This window comes from Ranitomeya variabilis, chromosome 4 (assembly GCF_051348905.1).
Source record: "Ranitomeya variabilis isolate aRanVar5 chromosome 4, aRanVar5.hap1, whole genome shotgun sequence".
NCBI lineage: Eukaryota > Metazoa > Chordata > Amphibia > Anura > Dendrobatidae > Ranitomeya > Ranitomeya variabilis.
This window is the reverse complement of record NC_135235.1, coordinates 456,842,734-456,866,124: the sequence shown is the minus strand read 5'-3', so window position 1 is coordinate 456,866,124 and position 23,391 is coordinate 456,842,734. Positions and strand designations below refer to the sequence as shown.

The window sequence follows — 23,391 nt, the reverse complement described above, 5'->3', positions numbered from 1 at the left end:
GAGCCATGCATACCAGGATAGGGATGAGGAGCCATGCATACAAGGACAGGGAAGAGGAGCCATGCATACAAGGACAGGGATGGGGAGCCATGCATACCAGGATAGGGATGAAGGGACAATACATACCCAGCTTATATTCGAGTCAATAAATTTACCCAGTTTTTCGTAGCAAAAGGTGCCTCGGATTATACTAGGTTCGGCTTATACTTGAGTATATACGGTAATCTCCATTTTTCACCATTCTCCAACAAAATCCCCATTCTTCACCATCACCCTGAATAATCTCCATTCTCCACCATTAACATGAATAATTCCTATTCTCCACTGAATAATCTCCATTCTTCACTATTATCCTGAATAATCTCCATTCTCTTGAACAATCTCCATCCTCTCACACAATTCCCATTCTTCACCATTACCCTGACTAATCTCCATTCTCCATTAACACGAATAATTCCCTTTCTCCATTCTCATCTATTATCTTGAATAATCTGCATTGTTTCTGATTAGTCTGAATAATCTTCTTCCTTCACCATTTTTGTGAATACTACCTATTCTCTACTCTGCTTAACCCCTTTCTGCCATTGGACGGATAGTATGTCCGAGGTCAGATCCCCTGCTTTGATACAGGCTCCAGCGAGCGGTGAGCCCACATCAAAGTCGGGATATGTCAGCTGTTTTGTAAAGCTGACATGTGCCCGCAATAGCAGCGGGTAAAATCGCGATCCACCTGCCGCTATTAACTAGTTAAATGCCGCTGTCAAACGCTGACAGCGGCATTTAACAAGCGCATCAGGACGAAATGCGGGCATCGGTGACCCCCGTCACGTGATCGGGGTCATCGGTGCATTGGCATAACAACCAGAGGTCTCCTGAAGCACTCTATGGTTGTTGATACCAGATTGCTGTGAACACCACCCTGTGGTCGGCGCTCATAGCAATGCAGTAATTCTACTACATAGGAGTGATCTGAGCATCGCTCCTATGTAGCAGAGCCGATCAGGCTATGCCAGCTTCTAGCCTCCCATGGAGGCTATTGAAAAAAATAAGTTTAAATCACCCCCATTTCGCCCCATTTAAAATAAATAAAATTAGAATCAAACCTACACATATTTGTTATCGCCATGATCAGAATCACCCGATCTATCAATAAAAGAAAATAATTAATCTGATCGCTAAACGACGTAGCAAGAAAAAAAATTTAAAACTCCAGAATTACGTTTTTTTGTTCGCCGTGACATTGCATTAAAATGCAATAACGGGCGATCAAAAGATCGTATCTGCACCAAAATGGTAACATTAGAAACATCAGCTTCACATGTAAAAATAAGCCTTCATCCGACCCAATATCCCAAAAAATGCAGATGCTACGGGTCTCGGAAAATTGTGCAATTTTTTTTTTTCTTAGCAAAGTTTGGAATTTTTTTTCACCACTTAGATAATAAATAACCTAGTCATGTTAGGTGTCTATGAACTCGTAATGACCTGGAGAATCATAATGGCAGGTCAGTTTTTGCATTTATTAAACCTAGCAAAAAAGCCAAACAAAAAACAAGTGTGGGATTGCACTTTTTTAGCAATTTCACCGCACTTGGAATTTTTTTCCGTTTCCTAATATACGACATGGTAAAAAAATGGTTCAAAAGTAGGTGGTTCAAAAGTACAACTCGTCCCACAAAAAATAAGCCCTCACATGGCCATATTGACGGAAAAATAAAAAAGTTATGGCTCTGGGAAGGAGCTGAGCGAAAAATGAAAACGAAAAAGCTCCTGGGGTTAATTATTCACTATTAGTGTTGAGCGATACCGTCCGATACTTGAAAGTATCGGTATCGGAAAGTATCGGCCGATACCGGCAAAGTATCGGATCCAATCCGATACCGATACCAATACAAGTCAATGGGACTCAAGTATCGGACGGTATTCCTGATGGTTCTCAGGGTCTGAAGGAGAGGAAACTCTCCTTCAGGCCCTGGGATCCATATTAATGTATAAAAGAAAGAATTAAAATAAAAAATATTGCTATACTCACCTCTCCGACGCAGCCTGAACCTCAGCGAGGGAACCGGCAGCGTTGTTTGCTTAAAATTCGTGCTTTTCTTTCCTTACGTGAAGTCCCGGCTTGTGATTGGTCGCGTGCCGCCCATGTGGCGGCGACGCAACCAATCACAGCAAGCCGTGACGTAATTTCAGGTCATTCAGTATTTTAAAATTACACTCCGGCTTTGTGATTGGTTGCGTCGCAGTCACATGGGCGACGCAACCAATCACAGCAAGCCGTGACGTAATTTCAGGTCCTTAAGGATTTTAAATTTACGTCCCGGCTTTGTGATTGGTTGCGTCGCAGTCACATGGGCGACGCAACCAATCACAAGCCGTGACGTCACGGGAGGCTGGACACGCGCGCATTTTAAAATGCGCGCGTGTCCAGCCTCCCGGCTTGTGATTGGTTGACCGCGACGCAACCAATCACAAGCCGGGACGTCACGGGAGGCTGGACACGCGCGCATTTTAAAATGCGCGCGTGTCCAGCCTCCCGGCTTGTGATTGGTTGACCGCGACGCAACCAATCACAAGCCGTGACGTCACGGGAGGCTGGACACGCACGCATTTTAAAATGCGCGCGTGTCCAGCCTCCCGGCTTGTGATTGGTTGACCGCGACGCAACCAATCACAAGCCGGGACGTCACGGGAGGCTGGACACGCGCGCATTTTAAAATGCGCGCGTGTCCAGCCTCCCGTGACGTCACGGCTTGTGATTGGTTGCGTCGCCCATGTGACTGCGACGCAACCAATCACAAAGCCGGAGCGTAATTTTAAAATACTGAATGACCTGAAATTACGTCACGGCTTGCTGTGATTGGTTGCGTCGCCGCCACATGGGCGGCACGCGACCAATCACAAGCCGGGACTTCACGTAAGGAAAGAAAAGCGCGAATTTTAAACAAAAAACGCTGCCACTTCCCTCGGTAAGGTGCAGGCTGCATCGGAGAGGTGAGTATAGCAATATTTTTTATTTTAATTCTCTTTTACACATTTTTACATTAATGTTGTTTCGATACCGATACCCGATACCACAAAAGTATCGGATCTCGGTATCGGAATTCCGATACCGCAAGTATCGGCCGATACCCGATACTTGCGGTATCGGAATGCTCAACACTATTCACTATAGATATTCTCCATTCTTTACCATTACCTTGAATAATCTCCATTTCTCCACCAATATCTTTTATTATCTTAATTTATCCATCATCCATCATTCTCCTGTATTATCTCCGTTCTCCACCATTATGTTAAGAAAACTCAATTCTTTCCAATTAGCCTGAAAATTCTCCCTTCTTCACAAATCTTGTGAATAATCCCCATTCTTCACCATTTCCCTAATAATCTGCATTTTTCACTATTATAATTACTAATGTCTTCACCATTACCATGAGTAAATTTACATTCTTCACAATTATTTGAATAATCCACATTATTCCCCATTAGCCTGAATAATCTCCACTTGTCACCATTACTCTGAATAATTTCCATTCTTCACCATTATCCTAATAATCTTTATTCTCCGTTATTTCCTTGAATGGTGGATCGATTTCCTTTTGCGTCATCTATAAAACTCCACAAGGAGGCAATCTATACATTACACTCTGTATCCTGACACGCCAGAGTAGCTGCCTTTAGACCAATCTTAACATTTTTTTTCTCTGGCAGTTCAGAGGCTGATCCATGACTTTATTCTGTATAGACATTCAACAATGACATGAAGGACATAACATAATGAATTGCTGTAACAACAAAACCAAGATTGTATACATCAGTTATTTTATGGCTTCAACCTCTTTCCCTGATGGAGAAGTGATTATTCTGTCAAACATAATCCTATATATTATGATCTGTATCTTTTATGTATGACCGTGAAGCTTTCATATACAGGAGTGATACTAATAGGGGGTGCAGAGACGACAGTAACACCCAGGCCCTGATGCATTAGGACACCCACATTTTTCTCTGCTATATAGGAAAACACTAGAAATAAAAATAACACATGGCTGGTAGAGACGCTTCAAGTTTCTGTATATTATGTGGAAATAAAATCCCTAGATAAAGTATTTACTACAGTTTACATTTCCAAAACCATTGACATTTATCTTTATTGAAAGAGAAAAAGGATTGCATTTTGGGAAATTGAGAAATGACTAATTAAGGGGAACCCGATAGTTGATACATGTTGCCCGAACCACAGGCAGCATGTATAAGGTACTGGTTGTATCATTTCAACTATGTATGTTTAACTTTGCAATGCTGCCGTGTTTCACAGAAAAACATACTCTACAAGCCAAGCCAAAGAAATGAGCTGGAACACACGTTGGTATTTCACCTCTCAGCTCTCTATATGCGAAGAGGCCGCAATAGACGGGGGCAGAGCAGGACCAAGACCTATCTGTTTTGCACTTGACCATGGAAAGCTAAACAGACTAAATGCACAGGTGAAAAAGGGAAAAAACTAATCCATGCTCCAAACATGTTAAAACCAAGAACCACCAAAACAGAATATATAATAAAAAGATACATCTTTATTTAGAAATAATATGACAATAGAAAGGCATACAATAAATGTGCACGTATCAAGATATGCGTAAAAAAGGAAATTATTAAAAAAACATTGTATATAAAAAAAGAGACCAATTTTGCATGTAGCGGATAAGGTATAATTAACAAGATAAAATATATATATTATAATATTTCCCCCAAGAGGTATAAGCACCAAACATAAAAAATGATAAGAAATAAATAATTAATAATGAAAAAATTTTTTTTTACAGATTGTGTATATAATCACTACAATGCACAAGCAAGATAAGGATTGAAAAAATGAGTCACACCAGAGTAATACATGAAAAATATCTGAAAAATCTAATATATAAAGCTAAATGTGTGTATGTATGTATGTGTGTATGTATGTACGGGATTGGCATCTGAACCGTCGCAGCTACAGCCACAAAATTTTACACAGTCACACGTCTGGACCCCGAGAGCGTCATAGGCTATGTTGGGAGGTGAAATTTTAACCCTGCGCTTTCCAATTCACCAAACAATTTTGCCCCTATCTACATAATGGGGAAAAAGTGAAAGGAAAAGTGTTGGAGGCGTCGCAGCTACAGGCACAAAATTTTGCACAGTCACACGTCTGGACCCCGAGAGCGTCAAAGCTATGTTGTGAGGTGAAATTTTAACCCCGCGCTTTCCAATTCCCCAAACAATTTTGCCCCTATCTACATAATGGGGAAAAAATGAAAGGAAAAGTGTTGGAGGCAAATTAACAGCTGCCAGATGTGAACAAGGGGGACTTAAAGAATGACAGCGATGGCGCCAAAGAGTATATACTGTACAGTTGTTAAGGTGGGGCCCCGACATGGGATAATCACCACACCACCACGGGGATATGAACACACACACAAAATGCGCCACACACTACCACGTGCTCGAACACATATACCACCCTCAGCGCACATTTCACCACACATACACCAACCTCGCCACATAAAAGTCGAAACACAAAAGTCGCTGCTCAAAACTCGCCACGCGCAAAACTCTCCACATGCAAAACTCGCCACACGTGCAAAACTCACCTCATGGAAAACTCGCCACACGCAAAACTTGCACACGCGGAAAAATTGCCACATGCACAAAAGTTGCAACACATGCAAAAGTTGCCTCACACAAAACTTGCACATACTCAAAAGGCACCACACATAAAACTCGCCACGCGCAAAACTCGCCATGCGCAAAACTTGCTGCACACAACTTGCTACACTAACCTGTCACATTCAACTCGACACACAAAAAGTTGCTACACGCATGTCACCACACGAAACTCATCTAACAAAAGTCGCTACATGCATGTCGCCACACGCAACTCAACACACACAACTTGACACACGAAACTCGCCCTAAAACACACACAAGTCTGGTATTATCCTTCAAAAATAAAAATCTGATTAATAAGCAGACAAACTACAAGAGCAACAAATGTACCTTATAGGAATCTGGCAGCTGTCAGTCACATGACCAGTCTATTATGTGTATGTGAGAGCTAATATATACTGCCAGGGGGTGGGCTTACTGTTGGCTGGGGATTTATCAGGCTGCCAATTTAGCTTACAAATACTGAGGTAAAAATACTGACCAAATAACGTGTGAACGAGGTCTAATACAGGAGGAGATGACATACAGATATATACTATATACAGGAGGAGATGACACACAGGTATATACTATTTACAGGGGAGATGACACACGGTATATACTATATACAGGAGGAGATGACACACAGTTATATACTATATACAGGAGAGATGACACACAGGTATATACTATATAGAGGAGGAGATGACATACAAGTACATACTACATACAGCAGGAGATGACATACAGGTATATACTATATACAGGAGGAGATGACACACAGATATATACTATATACAGGAGCAGATTACCTACAGGTATATAGTATATACAGGAGGAGATGACATACAGGTATATGCTATGTATAGGAGGAGATGACATACAGGTATATACTATATACAGGAGGAGATGACACACAGATATATACTATATATAGGTGAGATGACATACAGGTATATACTATATACAGGAGGAGATTACATACAGGTATATACTATATATAGGAGGAGATGACATACAGGTATATACTATATACAGGGGACATGACACACAGCAGGTATATACTATATACAGGAGATGACATACAGGTGTATACTATATATAAGGGAGATGACAAACATGTATATACTGAGGTGAAAATGAGAGGTGTGAGGTGAAAATGAAAAGGTGTGAGTGCAAAATGAGGAGTGAGGGAAAATAGTGGAGTGATCGGAAAATGACAGATGTGAGGTCGAAATTACAAGTGTTAGGGGGGAATGAGAGGAGTGAGGGGGAAAATAAGAGGAGTGAGGGGGGAAAATGAGAGGTGTGAGGGAGAAAATGAGAGATGTGAGGGGGAAAATGAAAGATGTGATGGGGAAAATGAGAGGCGTGATGGGAAAATAAGAGAAGTGAGGTGCTATAACTAACCACAGATATTTACTATGCCCAGGCAACGCCGGGCTCTTCAGCTAGTAAATATATAAAAAATCATATATTAACAAGGTGCATATAGGCCATATATATTTATATATATATGCATATGTACTAGTGATGAGCGAATACACTTGTTACTCGAGATTCGGGTCTCCTCTGAGTATTTTTTTAGTGCTCAGAGATTTAGTTTTTCTTGCCGCAGCTGAATGATTTACATCTGTTAGCCAGCATAAGTACATGTGGGGATTCCCTAGCAACCAGGCAACCCCCTCATGTACTTATGCTGGCTATCAGATGTAAATCATTCAGCTGCGGCAAGAAAAACTAAATCTCCGAGCACTAAAAAATACTCGGGAGGACCCCCGAGCATGCTCGAGAAATCTCAAGTAACAAGTATATTCGCTCATCACTAATATGTACACATATATATCTTGGTGAAAATAAATAATATAAGCGGTGTACTACAGTGAACACTATGAATAAAAGAAAACACAAAAAATGAAGTGCATGTGTGTAAGAATCAACAAAGTGCTATACAATGTGCATTTTAAAATGGCATGTGCATGGTGCTCAAAATCACCAAAAAGGAAAATTGGGGAATATACCTTTAAATGCCGCTGGGTCTTGATATCACGCACCCCAACGCACGTTGTAGATTCCTTTATCAGGGGGGTGTAAAAGGTCAAAAATAGAGGCTACACCACTGTAATGTACATTGTACAAAAAAACTAAAGAAAAAACAAAGAAATGAGCCAAAACACGTTAGTATAAATGCAATATGGCATTGTGCACATTCACACTGTGGCTATTAACAAACATAACCGAGGGTAAAAACAATCAGTAAATACCCTGCAGTAAGTAAATAGTAGTTAGATATGTAAATATCATAGTGTACTTAGTTGACACTATTTTGATCAAAAAAGCACAAAATACTTTAGAAGCAGCAGGGGACTAAGTAGCATGGATGATTAGTTGAAAAGTCCAATCCCCAGCGACTTCTCTCCACCTGCTGCCTATGACAGACAGGTATCTCCCGATACATGTATGCAGAGAGGGATCCATCACTCAAGGGGGGCGGGTGAGGAGAAGCTGCCAGGGAGCAGCCTTTTCGACTAGTCACCAGTGCAGCTCGGTGCCCGGCGGTTTAAGGGTATGTGCACACGTTCAGGATTTCTTGCAGAAATTTCCTGACAAAAACCGGACATTTCTGCCAGAAATCCGCATGCATTTTTTTTCGCCTTTTTTTGCGTTTTTTACGCGTTTTTTTCGCGTTTTTTCCAGAGCTTTCCCAATGCATTAAGTAGCGGGAAAACGTGAAAAATCCGCACAATTAATGAACATGTTGCTTTTTTTTACCGCGATGCATCATGTGCGCAAGAATTGCGGAATGCATTCTAAATGATAGGATACATATGTATGCGTTTTTAATGCGTTTTTATCGCGTTTTTATTGCGAAAAAACGTGTGCTGAACGTGTGCACATACCCTTAAGGTATGTTTTTCTCTGAAACGCTGCGTTGTTTCAAAGTCAAATATACATGGCTGAAATCATACATCCAGTGCCTGATATATGCTGCCCATGGATCTTTAATTCCAAGAATGTAATAGCTCTTGCTTTGCAATCAGAAGGCTGGTCAGTGTTTTGTGAGTAGAGTTGCAAAGATAAAATGCCAGAGAGGAAGCTACAATTGCTCTAACCCTGCTCTATTCATTATGGAAGGGCCACCTAAGAAATATGCAGTGTTCGATAGAGCTACAGCTGCAATACAAGGGATAGCACAGTGGTCATGGGTTCAAATCTGACCAAGGGTGAATTCAGCACAAAGTGAGGCCGGCGAGTTTTACGGACGTATGAGCGCAGAAAATACACCCGTAAAATACGCATAACACATGGCTCAATGATTATCTATGGCCCAGCTCCTATCAGCCGTATTTTACTGATGCGTAATATACGGTCTTCCACGGCCGTACAAAATCACAGCATGCTGCGCTTGTCACCGTATTGCGCAAAAAAATTGCCAATGAAAGTCAATGGGGGCGAGAAAAATACGGATTACACACGGACCAGCAGTGTGACTTGCGAGAAATACGCAGCAGTGTTCTATAGAAAAGCCGGTAATTCAATTGCCGGCTTTTCATTTCTCCTTCACAAACCCGACATGATATGAGACATGGTTTACATACAGTAAACCATCTCATATCCCTTTTTTTTTGGCATATTCCACACTACTAATGTTAGTAGTATGTATGTGCAAAATTTGGGCGCTGTAGCTTGTAAAATAAAGGGTTAAATCACAGAAAAAATTGGCGTGGGCTCCCGCGCAATTTTCTCCGCCAGAGTGGTAAAGCCAGTGACTGAGGGCAGATATTAATAGCCTAGAGAGGGTCCATGGTTATTGGGCCCCCTGGCTACAAACATCTGCCCCCAGCCACCCCAGAAAAGGCACATCTGGAAGCGGTGGGATATGGGGTAATGAAGGGTTAATGTGACCTTGCTATTGTAAGGTGACATTAAGCCAGATTAATAATGGAGAGGTTGTCAATTATGACACCTATCCATTATTAATCCAATAGTAGGAAATGGTTAATAAAACACACACACATTATTTACAAGTATTTTAATGAAATAAAGACACAGGTTGTTGTAATATTTTATTATACTGGTAATCCACCTGAAGACCCTCATTCTGTAACAAAGGAAAAATCAATAAACAACAATATCTCATACCTTCCGTCGCTCAGGTCAAGTCCCACGAAGTAAATCCATCTGAAGGGGTTAAATCATTTTACAGATAGGAGCTCTGCTAAAGCAGTGCTCATGCCTGTAAAAACAAGTGGAATGAATGGAAAGCAGGGTGACCTGTAGTTACCTTTAGTCGCGGTGAGGCGCCCTCTGCTGGATGTCCTCATATGAACTCGAGCGTGGGAACTTTTACCAGGCTCCAGTTCATGAGGACATCCAGCAGAGGGCGCCTCACCGCGACTCAAGGTAACTACAGGTCATTCCCCTGCAATCCATTTATTCCCGGGGGTTTTACAGCCACGAGCACTGCTTTAGCACAGCTCCTGGCTGTAAAATGATTTAACCCCTTCACATGGATTTACTTCGTGGGACTTGACCTGAGCGACGGAAGGTATGAGATATTGTTGTTTTTTTATTTTTCCTATGTTACAGGATGAGGGTCATCAGGTGGATTACCAGTGTAATAAAATATTACAACAACATGTGTCTTTATTTAATTAAAATACTTTTAAATAATGTGTGTGTGTGTTTTATTAACCATTTCCTGCTATTGGATTAATAATGGATAGGTGTCAGAATTGACTCCTGTCCATTATTAATCTGGCTTAATGTCACCTTACAATAGCAAGGTGACATTAACCCTTCATTACCCCATATCCCACCGCTACACGGGAGTAGGAAGAGAGTGGCCTAGTGCCGGAATAGGCGCATCTTCCAGATGTGCCTTTTCTGGGGTAGCTGGGGGCAGATGTTTATAGCCAGGGGGGGCCAATAACCATGGACCCTCTCTAGGCTATTAATATCTGCCCTCAGTCACTGGCTTTACTACTCTGGCAGAGAAAATTGCGCGGAAGCCCACGCCAATTTTTTCCGCCATTTAACCCTTTATTTTACAAGCTAGAGTGCCCCCATTTTGCACATACACACTACTAACATTAGTAGTGTGGAATATGCAAAAAGAAAAGGGATATGAGATGGTTTACTGTATGTAAACCATGTCTCATATCCCGTCGGGTTTGTGAAGGAGAAAGAAAAAGCCGGCAATTGAATTACCGGCTTTTCAAATATCTCGCACTGAATTAAATATAAATACAGAATATATACCGGTATATATATGTGTCTCAATGACATATATATATACTGTATATATGTTTTAACGAACATTTGAGCACATAAATCCATTAGATGTCGGTTTTGCAAGCCTGCGAGAAAATATCGCAGTACGGATGCCATACGGATTACATACAGAGGATGCCATGTGCAAAATACGCTGCCACACCCTGCCTACGGATGACATACGGATCACTATTTTGGGAACATTTCTGCGTATTACGGCCATAAAAAACGGACCGTATTTACATACGCTGAGTGTGACGCCAGCCTGAATGTGAGGAATGGATAATAAAATAACAATCTTTCGTTTCAGAGCTAGCTTTGGGTCATTCAAGCAGTCTTTCTATACATTTTAAAGGTACCTTCACATTAAGCGACGCTGCAGCGATAGCGACAACGATGCCGATCGCTGCAGCGTCGCTGCTTGATCGCTGGAGAGCTGTCACACAGACCGCTCTCCAGCGACCAACGATGCTGAGGTCCCCGGGTAACCAGGGTAAACATCGGGTTGTTAAGCGCAGGGCCGCGCTTAGTAACCCGATGTTTACCCTGGTTACCAGCGTAAAATGTAAAAAAAACAAACAGTACATACTTACATTCGCGTCCCCTGGCGTCCGCTTCCTGCACTGACTGAGCGCCGGCAGTAGCAGGGCACAGCGGTGACGTCACCGCTGTGCTGTGCTTTCACTTTCACTTTGCGGCGCTCAGTCAGTGTGGGAAGCGGCCGGGGGACGCGAATGTAAGTATGTACTGTTTGTTTTTTTTACATTTTACACTGGTAACCAGGGTAAACATCGGGTTACTAAGCGCGGCCCTGCGCTTAGTAACCTGATGTTTACCCTGGTTACCAGTGTAAAATATCGCTGGTATCGTTGCTTTTGCTGTCAAACACAACGATACACGGCGATCGGACGACCAAATAAAGTTCTGAACTTTATTCAGCGACCAGCGACATCACAGCAGGATCCTGATCGCTGCTGCGTGTCAAACTAAACGATATCGCTAGCCTGGACGCTGCAACGTCACGGATCGCTAGCAATATCGTTTAGTGTGAAGGTACCTTAAGTGATAAATATATTGCCAGGTTTACAAATCCCATACTCTTATCTTGAAAATGGCCTCATAGGAGAAGCATCTGATGGGGCTGTTTTCAAACACAAGTTTACTTTTAAACAAGTGGCAGTGACAAGATTGTGATCATCTGGGGACAGATAAGAAATCCTACAAAGACACTCAGAGGATCCAATACGTATCCTGGAGAGTGAACATTTCTGAACATACGTCTGCTCCAGTGAGAGCGCTATGAAATCTACATTTTGTCCCTGAGACACCTAGAGAAATCCAGTTCACATTATGATCAGGATTACACCAACTGACGTCTAACTTGGCCCTAACTAAATATTTCCAAGTTGAAATATAATAAAAATACGGGGAATAATATAAAACAGGAACCAACCACATTCTTGATTTCCTGCCCTTCTTTTAGGGAAAATCTCCAAATCTTGCAGATATTTATTGTACTCTATTTTAGAAATACCGTATTTGTTTGAAAAAGGTTATTGCTTGCTTTAAGTCTTGGCCTATGAGCCCTTCTTCTATTATGTAGCCAAGATACACATCACATGAAGGCATTTGGCACATAACTTGGTTCACTTGGTAATGCACTGGATTTTCTGAACAGTTTAGTTTAGTTTCCATGGGCTTACTAGTTCTACTAAACTCTTATACCAGTCATGTACAAATGGATAAAACAAATTTCTGTACTTTCCTAAATGTAATAATGTTGAGACATTCAGGAGCAATTTCTTAGCCATAAAATCCCTAACCATTTTATTTCATTTGTACCTTTCCATTAAGACAATTTGTAAAGTGCTAACAAATAGAAGCTGTTATGACTGTATGAGCACAGTCACACCAGTTACGTAAAAACCAGGAGAGACAAACACTTGAACCCAACATCTCCCTGTTCAGACAAGGAAAGTCCCTAATCTGACTCTCATTTGTCACTGCCTGACCACAGAGGTTGGCACCCTAAGTATATGCAATGGTGCCCCCACTTTAGGATGACTTACCGTATTTTTCGGCCTATAAGACGCACCGGACCATAAGATGCACCTAGGTTTTAGAGGAGGAAATTAGGAAAAAAATTGAAGCAAAAAATTGTCAATTCTGTACTTAATATCCCCTATCGTATATATGGTCCCCTCATCCCCATTCTGATACACATGGCTCCTCATCCCTATCCTGGTATGATTGGCCCCATCCCAGTCCTGGTATGATTGGCCCCATCCTTATCCTGGTATGATTGGCCCCATCCCAGTCCTGGTTTGATTGGTCCCAACCTTATTCTAGTATAATTGGCCCTATCCCATTCCTGGTATTATTGATCCCATCCTTATTCTGGTATGATTGTCCCCATCATGGTCCTGGTATGATTCATCTCATCCTTTTTCTGGTATAAATGGCCCCATCCTGTTTCTGGTATGATTGGTCCCATCCTTATTCTGGTATGATTGGCCCCATCCTGTTCCTGGTGTGATTGGTCTCTTCCTTTTTCTTTTATAATTGGCCTTATCCTAGCCTTGGTATGATTGGTCCCATCCTTATTATAGTATGATTGGTCCCATCCCGTTCCTGGTATGATTGGTCCAGGGGTGGATTAAGGGTAGCCAGGACCCCGGGCTGTTTAGACACTGTGGGCCCCCCGGTCATGTGACGGGGTCATGTGACAGGGTCATGTGATGGGGTCATGACGGGGTCATGCGACTGGGTCATCATATACCTGAATCAGATTATTCCAGAAAAATAGTTGCTGTGTGAAACTATAACCTGTCAAACATCCATTGATCTAGTCAATTTACCCTTCAGTTAAGAATATAGTATACAGTGTATAGTATCAGTGTATAGGTAACACTGACTCACCAGTGACGTCTCTAGGTGAAGTCCTTCATCTTTCATCCAGCACAGACTAGTGATGTGTCGTTTGCAAATGAGCCGACACAAAGAGGCGGCTCACTGCTGTGAACGATGGGAGCCGGCACACCAGTGAGAGCCACTAAAATTCCTGAATGGCTCTCACTGGGCATAAAATCCCGGGCTTCGGCATGTGTAACTTCGCTCACCTGAGCAAAACCCCGCACACCCTTCAATTTAATTGGCTCTAAGAAGTGGGCGGAGTTTCTGCGGTAGGTGGGCGGAGTTTCGGTCACCTGAACAGATATTCAATAGGGATCCATTTAGGATCCAAAAAGAGCCGTTTTGTGAGCCGAAAGAGCCGGCTCTTTTTGGTGAGCGGAGCCATGAGAGCCAGATCACCAAAAAGAGCTGGACTGCCCATCACTAGCACAGACCGCCATCACTTCATCCAGCCAGGACTCGTCTCTGCAGGAAATAACACAGTTATCTCCAGCTCCGCTTGTAGAACACATTACTTAATTTTTCCCAACTTCTACATTACACCACATGAAGAAAAAGAGGCGACATAGTGTCACTCTACACAGTAACAGGACCACCCCCCCATTTAAAACAGTGTCCTCAAAAAATAAAATAAATACATCACTGCAGTAATATCCTGTAGCGCCCCCACTGTCTCAGGGCCGAGGGATACCCGGTACCAAGCCTCTGAGTCTCCGCTCTGGGGTTGTCACGGTGGCTAGGCCCAGTCCGTGACCCTGCTGAGGGGCGCCCAATGAAGGATGTGGAGGGAAGTGATGTTGTGGTGCAGTGCAGGTCACAGTAAATAACGAGGACACCAGGTTGCAGTCTCTTTACCTCTTTACTGAAGGCTTCAGGATCCTCAATCCAGAGTACGGTTAACCGGGCTGCGCAAGTCTGGCCGGTCCGATGGCACCTCCAGAGTTCCCTTTGCAGGTGGAAATCTGTGCCTACCTTCTAGCGCTTGTGTGTTGTGGTCCTCCCCTGCTGTGCTTACGGGATAGTCCCCACAACTGTTGTGTCTGTTTCTGAAGTTCCCTCACAACTCGATTATGATGTTCTTCTTCGTCCCCCAGATGATATGGCTAGGACGCACCAGTATGACGGGTAGGCTCGGAGCTCTTCCTGGAACCTAGTGTCGCCCCTCTCCTGTTGTTGCCCCCTATGTCCTCTTAGGTGATTTGGGTGAGACAGCCCGCCTATAACTGACTGTCCTGCCGTAGGTTTGAAGTTAGGCCTGGAGCTCTATACTTCCTCGGTGTTCCGGCCACCGGCTGCGCGCCTCAGTAGGATGTTGCCTCGTCTTACAGCACGACTCCTACTGGTGTTTCTCCTTGTTGCGTTGATCTCGTTTCTCACTCAGCACAATAAACCTCGCTTCTTGTCCTTTCTAAGGGTACCGCCGCGATCAGGTGCAGGCGTGGTCTCGTAACATTCTCTCTGTTCGCTAAGCCTCTGTCAGGATCCCACCCCTGACCGGGACCCCCCTGAATCTTCCCCTGCAACACCCTCTGCCACAGGATGTTGCCTGGTTCCAACCCAGTCAGCTTTCTGTCTAACTTCCTATCCAACCCCCAGTTTTACCAGACTGTGAGGAGTGGCCTAATACATAGCGCCCTTAGCTCCCCCTGGAGGCCAGACTGTGAAGTGTATTGGTGTCTGTGATACCTGGTCAGGTGAACTCCTTCAGTGCCATCAGACGTACCATAGCCCCCCTTAGCGGCGGAGCATCAGTACTGCAACGACCAGGACTCTGGGGCACTGCACTCCCTTAATTAGTCCCTATGGTAATAATAATATCCCCCATCCTGGCCCCATGTATCTCATTCCTGGCTCCAGCCATATGTTCTCCCATCCTGCCCTCATGAGTATCCATCCTGCCCCATATGATCTCCCCATCCTGCCCCATCAGTCTCCATCATATCCATCCTGTCCCATGATCCTGCATGATCTGTCTCCAACCCTGCCCCATGTCTTTCATTCTGCCCCATGTCTCCAATCATGCCCCGTATCTACATTCTGCCCATGTCTCCAGTCCTGCCCCAAGTGTGTCCAGCATCTCTGCCCCCAGTGTCCAGCATCTCTGCCCCAATGTGTCCAGCATCCTGCCCCCAATGTGTCCAGCATCCTGCCCCCAATGTGTCCAGCATCCTGCCCCCAATGTGTCCAGCATCCTGCCCCCAATGTGTCCAGCATCCTGCCCCCAGAGTGTCCAGCATCCTGCCCCCAATGTGTCCAGCATCCTGCCCCCAGTGTGTCCAGCATCCTGCCACCAGTGTGTCCAGCATCCTGCCCCCAGTGTGTCCAGCATCCTGCCCCCAGTGTGTCCAGCAATCTGCCCCAGTGTGTCCAGCATGTTGCCCCCAGTGTCTCCAGCTTATTGCCCCCAGTGTGTCCAGCATATTGCCCCCAAAATGTCCAGCATGTTGCCCCCAGTGTGTCCAGCATGTTGCCCCCAGTGTGTCCAGCATGTTGCCCCCAGTGTGTCCAGCATGTTGCCCCCAGTGTGTCCAGCAATCTGCCCCCAGTGTGTCCAGCAATCTGCCCCCAGTGTGTCCAGCAATCTGCCCAAGTGTCTCCAGCATTGCCCCCAGTGTGTCCAGCAATCTGTCCCAGTGTCTCCAGCATTGCCCCCAGTGTGTCCAGCAATCTGCCCCAGTGTCTCCAGCATTGCCCCCAGTGTGTCCAGCAATCTGCCCCAGTGTTTCCAGCATTGCCCCCAGTGTGTCCAGCAATCTGCCACAGTGTGTCCAGCATATTGCCCCCAGACAGTGTCCAGCATTCTGGCCCGGGCCCCCCGGATTGCCGTTCGCAAAAAAAACAAAAAAAAAGAGTTCTCCTCACCTGACCTGCGCTCCAGCGGCGAAGCTCCCTCCAGCAGCGCGCACTCGCAGGCAACTGACAATGACGTCAGATGCCGGCGATGTGTGCGCTGCGCCTGCAGCCGACCAGCTGCCAGCCTCCAATTGGCTGGCGGCTATTGTTAAACTATTGATGTGCGGACGCGCACCCGCACGTCAATAGGTGAAACTGCCGCAGCGCCGGTAGGGGCCCGGTGAGCAGATGAGACAGGGCCCGATGCGGGCCCCCTCTCTGCCCACCGGGCCCATATGCCAGTCAGGGCAGTAATGCTCTGATGGCAGCGGGCAATCTGAGCAGTAGCCCATGCCCCCCCCCCACACCACTGGGCCCTGGGCTACCACCCAGATTGACAATATTATAATCCGCCCCTGGATTGGTCCCATCCTTATTCTGGTATGATTGGTTCCATCCCGTTCCTGGTATGCATGACCCCATCAGAAAAGATTAAAGAAAAAAAACAAAACATTACACTTACCTTCCTCTGCTACCTCGCAGCCGCAGCATCCTGCTCTGGTGAAAGCAGCTGTTTAAGGGCCCCTTTCCACTTGCGAGGAAAACGGACGAGTGCAATCCGATAAAAAATCGGATTGCACTCGGACCAATGTTATTTAATAGGTGTCTTTTCATTTGCGATTTTTTTTCTCAGCCGGAATTGGACTGAGAAAAATCTGGGTCGGCTGAGAAAAAAAATCGCAGCATGCTGCGTATTGCTGCGATTCTCGGACGAGACTCGCCAATGCAAGTGAATGGGTGCGAGAAAAAAATCGCACAGCACTCGTTCTGTCCGATTTTTACGCACCGGTGTCCTTTGAAAAGCCGGCAATTCAGTGCGGTGTACAGTAAAATCACACTGACAGGTTAGAATAGAATAGATATATACACATAGAATGTGTATATATACATATATATACAGTATATGTCACTGAGACACCTATACATGTATATTTATATTTAATGCAGCGCTAGATAGCATAAAAGCCGCTAATTCAATTGCCGGCTTTTGCTCTCTCCTTCCCAAACCCGACAGGATATGAGACATGGTTTACATACAGTAAACCATCTCATATCCCTTCTTTTATTACATATTCCTCTTCACTAATGTAAGAAGTGTCTGTGTGTCAAATTTGGGGGCTCTAGCTATTAAATTAAAGGGTTAAATCGTGGAAAACATTGGCGTGGGCTCCCGCGCAATTTTCTCTGCCAGAGTGGTAAAGCCAGTGACTGAGGGCAGATATCAATAGCCTAGAGAGGGTCCATGGTTATTAGCCCCCCTGACTACAAATATCTGCCCCCAGCCACCCCAGAAAAGGCACATCTGGAAGATGCGCCTATTCTGGTGCTTGGCCACTCTCTTCCCACTCCCGTGTAGCGGTGGGATATGGGGTAATGAAGGGTTAATGTCACCTTGCTATTGTAAGGTGACATTAAGTCAGATTAATAATGGAGAGGCGTCAATTATGACACCTATCTATTATTAATCCAATAGTACGAAATGGTTAATAAAACACACACACACATTATTACAAAGTCCTTTAATGAAATAAAGACACAGGTTGTTGAAATATTTTATTATTCTCTTAATCCAGCTGACGACCCTCGTTCTGTAACAAAGTAAAAATAAAAAATAAACAATATCCCATACCTTCCGTCGTTCCGTCAGTCCCACGAAGTAAATCCATCTGAAGAGGTTAAATCATTTTACACCCAGGAGCTTTGCTAATGCAATTGTGCTCCTGTGTGTAAAAACCCCGGCGAATGAATGAAATGCAGGGTGACCTGGAGTTACCTTGAGTTGCGGTGATGCGCCCCCTGCTGGATGTCCTCATATGAACTCGAGCGTGGGAACTTTTACCAGGCTCCAGTTCATGAGGACATCCAGCAGAGGGCGCATCACCGCGAATGAAGGTAACTACAGGTCATTGACCTGCATTACCTTCATTCGCCGGGGTTTACAGGCAGGAGCACAGCTGCATTATAGCAGAGCTCCTGCCTGTAAAATATTTTAACCCCTTCAGATGGATTTACATCGTGGGACGTTACAGATCTACGTAAGGTATGTATATTGTTGGTTTATTATTTTTAATTTGTTACAGAACGATGGTCTTCAGGTGGATTGAGAGAACAATAAAATATTACAACAACCTGTGTGTTTATTTCATTAAAATACTTTGCAATATTGTGTGTGTGTTTTTTTTAACATTTCTTACAATTGGATTAATAATGGATAGGTGTCATAATTGACGCCTCTCCATTATTAACCTGGCTTAATGTCACCTTACAATAGCAACGTGACATTAACCCTTCATTACCCCATATCCCACCGCTACACGGGAGGGGGAAGAGAGTGGCCAAGTGCCAGAATAGGCGCATCTTCCAGATGTGCCTTTTCTGGGGTGGCTGGGGGCAGATGTTTTTAGCCAGGGGGGGCCAATAACCATGGACCCTCTCTAGGCTATTAATATCTGCCCTCAGTCACTGGCTTTACTACTCTGGCGGAGAAAATTGCGCGGGAGCCCACGCCAATTTTTTCCGCCATTTAACCCTTTATTTTAGCAGCTACAGCGGCCAAATTTTGCACATACACACTACTAACATTAGTAGTGTGGAATGTGCAAAAAAAAAGGGATATGAGATGGTTTACTGTATGAAAACCATGTCTCATATCATGTCGGGTCTGTGAAGGAGAGAGCAAAAGCCGGCAATTGAATTAGCGGCTTTAATGCTATCTAGCGCTGCATGAAATATAAATATACATATATAGGTGTCTCACTGACATATATATATGTATATATACACATTCTATGTGTATATATCTATTCTATTCTAACCTGTCAGTGTGATTTTACTGTACACAGCACTGATTTGCCGGCTTTTCAAAGGACACAGGTGCGTAAAAATCGGACAGCAATACGGATGTCATACGGATGTCATACGGATGTTGCGATTAAAAAATCGCATGACACTCGCATGACACTCGCATGATTTTCCTGTTTTTTCGGTCCGTTAATCGGACCGTTTTTTCTCTCGCAAGTGGAAAGGGACCCTAATGCTCATAAGCAGTGCATGGCAGGGGAGTCATGTGGTGTTCACAAGCAGAGCACAACTGCCAGAATACTCACTGGGACCGTTCATCACAGAGAGCGGTGAGTATCCATTCCTCTTCAGTAGCGCGCAGTGCCAGCCACTGACTTCCTGCTGCTACGGTGGTCATGTGTGCCGATACTTAAGAGAAATTAATATTCAGAATATTAATTTCTCTTAAGTATCGGCACACGTGACCACTGGCAGCAGCAGGAAGGCTCCGGCTGGCACTGCGCCTTACTGAAGAGGAATGGATACTCACCGCTCTGTGATGAATGGTCCTGGAGAGTATTCCGGCAGCTGCTGGCACCGGAGCAGGACACTGCAAGGGAACGGAGGAAGGTAAGTGTAATGTTTTGTTTTTTTTAATCTTTTCTGATGGGACCAATCATACCAGGATGCCAGAAAGAAAGAAATATTCATTGCCCTCCACGCCCATGAGCATGTAATGCAGTGCATATTCATTTCTCTTTAGCAGTGGGCACAGGAGTTAGCCGAAGCCGCCGGCTCCAGCCTCATGTGACTCGCTGCTCCACCAAAACCGCTTCCCCACCTCCCCAGCACAGCCAGAGCCCATACATCCAGGAGGAAAAAAGTGTATCTAAGGGTATGTGCACACGTCCGGATTTCTTGCAGAAATTTCCTGAAGAAAACCGGAAATTTTCTGCAAGAAATCCGCATTTTTTTTGCGTTTTTTTGCGTTTTTTTGGCGTAATTAGCTTGCAGAATGCTAAAGTTTTCCAAGCGATCTGTAGCATCGCTTGGAAAACTGACTGACAGGTTGGTCACACTTGTCAAACATACTGTTTGACAAGTGTGACCAACTTTTTACTATAGATGCTGCTTATGCAGCATCTATAGTAAAAGATAGAATATTTAAAAATAATAACAAAAATAAAAAAATGGTTATACTCACCCTCTGCAGCCTCTGTTCCTATAGATGCCAGGGTGGTTCAGGGCCTTCGGTGACGTCACGGCTTGTGATTGGTCGCGAGCGGTCACATGAGCGGTCACGCGACCAATCACAAGACAGTGACGTCACCGCAGGTCCTGAACCACACCATCTATAGGAACAGAAGCGGCAGCATGCAGCGGTGAGAGGCGGGAACACTCCGGGGACATCGTAGGTGAGTATAGGACCATTTTTTGTTTTAATTCTTTTTTTTCGACCAATTATATGGTGCCCAGTGTGTGGAGGAGAGTCTCCTCTCCTCCACCCTGGGTACCAACCGCACATAATCTGCTTACTTACCGCATGGTGTGCACAGCCCCGTGCGGGAAGTAAGCAGATCAATGCACTTCTAGGTGTGCGGAATCCCCTCAATTCCGCATTTTTAATGAACATGTTGCTTTTTTTCCGCGATGGGATTTTTTTGCGGAAAAAATCGCAACATTTGCACAAAAAATGCGGAATACCCTGTAAATAATAGGAGGCATAGGTTAGCGTTTTTTTCGCGTTTTTATCACGTTTTTATAGCGAAAAAACGCGAAAAAACGCAAAAAATCCTGAACGTGTGCACATGGTTTTATAGTCCAAAAAATACAGTACCCTGAATGTCTCCACCCTCTCTATAAACAATGTGCAACAATAGAACCCTAGATAAAAAGTCACAGGCTTATTCACACAGACACTCAGGAAAGACAAAAGAAAATAAGAAGTACCACATAACAAATGGAATACATGGAAAACCTCCTAAACCCCAAACGTAAAAGAAAGGAAAGGGTACTGGGGAGGACACACAAATAAACTGTAGGAAAAGCAACGGAGTTTAACCAGGTAAGATAATCCCTAGCTGAGGCACAGGCTCTCCAAATTCCATCTGTCTTAAAATATATCCATCAAAGATGCAGGTGCAAGGTAAGGTTGGGGCTTCACCTGTACGGCAACATGATTAGAGGTATCATACAGAGAAGGTTTACAAGAGCTTTCTACAGAAGCTCAGGTCGTTCAATGTGTGCAGTAAAATGCTCAAAATGTTTTACCAGTCCGTTGTAGCAAGCGCCATCTTTTTTGCTCTCATATGTTGGGGCAGTAGTGTGCGAGTAGCTGATGCTAATAAGCTCAACAAACTAATCAAGAAGGCAAGCGCGACTGTTGACCTCCATCTTGACTATTTTGAGGAGGTAGTGGAAGATAGGATTCAGATGAAGTGTAAGGCTATATTGAGCAATTATACACACCCACTATACGAGCTGTTCTTGAAGCAGAAGAGCACATTCAACAGTCGTCTAATCCTACTTAGGTGCAAGAAGGAGAAATTCAGGAAATCGTTTGTGCCTACTGCTATGGGTATGTGTGACGCCCCAGGGTCCTGGTCGTCACAGTGGCATTGCTTTCCTCACGGGGAGAGTGATATCACGCTTGGAAGCGATGAAGGATAACTCTCACTAGGTAACACAAACATGCAACATGTTTACACTCCAGGCCACAAGGGGGAGCTTTTGATCCTATTTTCTAGGTGACTCCCCTGTACATAGAGATATATTGTGGTTTGTAGAGAAAGTTAGTCAGATAGTGCTGGAGAGCAGACTGGAGCAGTCTGAGGCAGGAAGAACGTACGAGGAGCCGTGCAGCCGGGAGAAAGTGCTGCAGCTCCTGGACATAGATAATACCGAAAGCCGAACAGATTGTAGTGAGCATGCAGGAGAGTGAAGCACAGGAGAGTGATACCAGTGGACAGGGTTGGCATCAGCACCCGGCACACCTGGGCAAGTGCCGGGGCCCTGGCGAGACGGGGAGGGGGGGCACTCACGCTGTCATAGATCCATCTGGCCGCTTGCCTGCTGTTTTTCCTGCCGCTTACCCTTTCAATTTGCAGGCACGGCGGTCTTACAGGTGCGGGTAGTGGGAGCTGGCACAAGCATCTTCAGTGCAGGCAGGCACATAGGGGTTAAGAACGCAGCCAGTGTGACTGTTTGTGGGCGGAGAGAGCACGTTCTCCTGCTCTGCTCTCCCGCCCCTGGCTGCACTGCTGTGCTGAACTTATCAGGATGATTCTGGAGGAGCTCCTGCCCGCGCCTGAGAGAGTGCAATGATATCGCTGTATTCTAAGGCTAGGTTCACATTGCGTTAATGGGTTAACGCTAACGGACTGCGTTGCATGGCAAAATTGTCGCAATTAACGCCGTGCAACGGGTCCGTTAGCGCACCCATTGACAGCAATGTGATTTGTCTCTGTAGCGCATCGCTAGCGCATGCCATTTTCGGCACGCGCTAGCGATGTGCCGTTCTTTTGTGACGGACCTCGGTCGCTGCTTGCAGAGTCCGAAGTGCGTCCGAGGTCCGGTCCTTACTAGCGCAGATCGGGGAATGATGAACGCGAACGCTAAAGAAACATTGCGTTAGCGCAATCCGCTAGCGCTATGCGCTTAACGGATTGCCCTAACGCAATGTGAACCTAGCCTTAGAGTCTGGGTGAGCTGGGGCGGCCATGGGCTGGGCGGCTGCAGCTGATATACAATATATATATTATATACTTCAGCAGCCGCCCAGCCCAGGCTCCCAGCACCTGTCCTGTATATACTGAATCTATACAGCCTGTATAGATACAGTAT

The 23,391-nt window shown here is 44.7% G+C and overlaps 1 long non-coding RNA gene across 1 annotated transcript in view; it reads right to left on the bottom strand.

Moving 5' to 3' along the window:
* Window positions 1-7,788: 7,788 nt before the first annotated feature.
* The window catches only part of LOC143769017 (uncharacterized), a 137,171-nt gene continuing 121,568 nt past the window's right edge, over window positions 7,789-23,391 (bottom strand). Inside the window, exon 3 of the long non-coding RNA XR_013214165.1 lies at window positions 7,789-7,832. This is a non-coding gene — a long non-coding RNA (uncharacterized LOC143769017). The remainder of the gene's footprint in view (window positions 7,833-23,391) is intronic.